The sequence below is a fragment of the Glycine max genome, chromosome 10 (genome assembly GCF_000004515.6).
Source record: "Glycine max cultivar Williams 82 chromosome 10, Glycine_max_v4.0, whole genome shotgun sequence".
NCBI classification, from domain to species: Eukaryota; Viridiplantae; Streptophyta; class Magnoliopsida; order Fabales; family Fabaceae; genus Glycine; species Glycine max.
In genome coordinates, this window is record NC_038246.2 from 9,144,855 (window position 1) to 9,147,893 (window position 3,039).

Here is a 3,039-nt window from a genome sequence, read left to right on the forward strand (position 1 = left end):
AATCTATACTTTATTTTAATACAAAATAAAACATTTTTACAGGGTTGAGATTTGTGTAGTTAAGAAGATAGTAGTTAAACACACAAACTTGTGTCGGCACTCCTCACAATACTTGACGATAAATCTTCTTCAGAATTCCCCTACAAATACAGTTAAAACTCTATAAATTAATAAGGTCAGGACCGGAGAAATTTATTAATTTAGAGAGTTATTAATTTATCGATAAATTAATAATTATTAATTTAAAGATTTTTAAAGTAATTATACTGTACATACCAAACAAAAAGACAAATTAGTCTATGCCTCTTAGAATTACATTGTAGCGAACCTTCAGACTCAACGTAAATTAGTAACTACTGTGTTCATATGCATTAGAAATCAATAATGACTTTTGAAGTACAGTAAATGTAAACAAGAGGAACAAATGTGTTCAATGTATTCTTAAGCAAGTTTGACATATATAAATTACATGAATGTGTTACAGTATTCAAATCATCTCACAAGATGGCTTCTCATCTAAAAGGTGTTGCAAAATCAACTTTGTCAGATCAAATACGTAAGGAGTTGTGTGAGTACAAGAGAGATAATCCTGCAAGCACACAAAAAGACTTGCAGAGATGGCTTGAGGAAAAATTTGAGTTGAAAGTTAGTCAAGGAACAATATCAAACACACTTAAGCGGTCAAATGACTATCTCTCTGCTGAAATAGAAAAGGGAAGAGCAGAGATCAAAAGACACAAACCAGCAAAATATCCTGACATGGAGAAGGTTGTTTATGAGTGGTTTCTCCAGCATCAAGAGCGTGTGAATATTATAAGAGAATTAATTTTGCAGAAGACAAGAGATACAATGAAACTCGTGTACCCTCATGATGATTCAGATTTTAACTTCTCTATAGGATGGCTTGGGAAATTCAAGCACCGACATGGCATAAAGTCATTTCGTCGTTTTGGCGAGAGTGGGTCTGTTGATGTACAAGACATGGAGCAGAAATTGGTATCGATTCAGGAGAAAATTGATCAGTTCCCTATAAAGATGTTTTCAATATGGATGAAACTGGGTTGTTTTATAGGTTACAAGCTGATCATTCACTGGCAACAAAACAACTTGAAGGAAGAAAATAAAATAAAGAAAGGCTGACGGTAGTTATTTGTTGCAATGAAAATGGCTCTGAAAAAATCCCTCTATGGATTATTGGGAAATATGCAAAGCCTCGTTGCTTCAAGAATGTCAACATGAATAGCTTGGATTGTCAGTATCGAGCTAACAAAAAAGCATGGATGACTAGTGTGCTTTTTGATGAATATGTTTGTTCATTTGACCAAATGATGCATGGTAGAAGAGTTCTACTTGTGGTGGATAATTGTCCAGCACATCCGAGAAATATTGAAGGGCTAAGAAACGTTGAGTTGTTCTTCTTGCCACCCAACATGACATCAAAGATTCAACCTTGGGGTGCTGGGATAATAAGAGCTTTCAAGATGCATTACCGTAGAAGGTTTTACCGCAAAATATTGGAAGGTTATGAGGTGGGAGAATCTGATCCAGGGAAGATAAATGTCCTTGATGCTATCAATTTAGAAATCCCATCTTGGACGATAGATGTTCAAAAAGAAACAATAACGAATTGCTTTCGACATTGTAAAATTCGTTCAGCTAGTGACGTTGCAAGAAATTTGGATGAATCCACTTTTGATGAAGAAACTCAAGACCTCGAGACTATGATCAATCAATGTGGCTATTGTAATAAGATGGATATCGACAATCTAATGAACTACCCAGGTGAAAATGAAGCATGTTCAGAGGTTCAGAGTTTAGAAGATATTGTAGGTACTATCATTGAGAACAATGCAGCGGATGACAACGAAGATGATACAGTGTCTTTGAAGCCTGTTACGCGAAAGGAAGCACTTATGACGTCGAACACTCTTCACAACTTTATGATACAATACAAAAATACAACACCTGAGCTATTGGATGCAATAAGAAAAGTTAGAGATAAGCTCCAAATAGACTTGAACTTTAAAGGAAAACATACAACTATTGAATCATATTTCAATAGAGTGTAATATTTTTTTTTTCAATTTCTATGAATTATTAATTTATGATTTTCTTGGAACCGAAAATTATAAAGGGATCTCACGAAAAATTATTATCTTATTATTTTATTGAGTTTTTCAATTTTTTACATTGGGCCAAGTCGGGACCGGACAAATTTATTATTTTAGAGAGTTTATTAATTTACCGAGTATTAATTTAAAGAGTTTCTACTGTATCCACATTTCAATTTTCCATTGCAAACCCATCATCACTTTCTTAGTCACAAATTCAGTCACAATCATGCCTAGGGAAAACCCTGACTATAAGCTCTTCTGTTGCCTCGTGGCCACCACATGCAGTGCCTTTTTTTTTATCAGGATCCTAATCTTTATTCTTTGTATTATCTTTTCAACTTATGCACCCTCCTTCAGAGTGATGTCCATCACCATCTCCAAATTCAACGTCACCACTCACGCGGAGGAGTTAACGACGACTTTCAACATCAAGGGCATTCTGGAAAACCCTAACTTGGCGTACTCTGTAAGGTACTAGAGCCTCAACCTCGCGCTCTGGTTTGACAGCTTCACCATTGCCTCCGCTACAATCAAACAACTACCATTCTCCATCCAAGGCCAGACTGACACCCCGGTCCGGGTCCAGTTTGCCATGGCTCGCAGGCGGTTACCTAGCAGCTTGGCCAGTGTAATTGTGGCACAACAAAATTATCATGGTTCGGTGGATTTTGGAGTCACAATGGTTGTGCGGTTCAGGTACAAATTTGGTGTCTAGCACTCCAAGAAGGTTTGCCATTTAAGCTTTGGTGTCTTGCACTCTTGTTCATTGTAAAGTAGTTTAATTTTTAACTGAAATCATGTAATTGGAAATGGAGTATGGTGTATGTGTAAATTGTTGTGGTGTACCTGACGAATTAATAATGTACATTAATTAATCTGATTTGTGATTGTGGTGTACCTAAAGAATTCTAAGTGGTAATTAAAC

General features: G+C 36.0%; 1 pseudogene; it reads left to right on the forward strand.

Moving 5' to 3' along the window:
- The first annotated feature begins 504 nt into the window (after positions 1-504).
- Positions 505-2,069, forward strand: LOC100777562 (CENP-B homolog protein 2-like; annotated as a pseudogene).
- Positions 2,070-3,039: the final 970 nt, after the last annotated feature.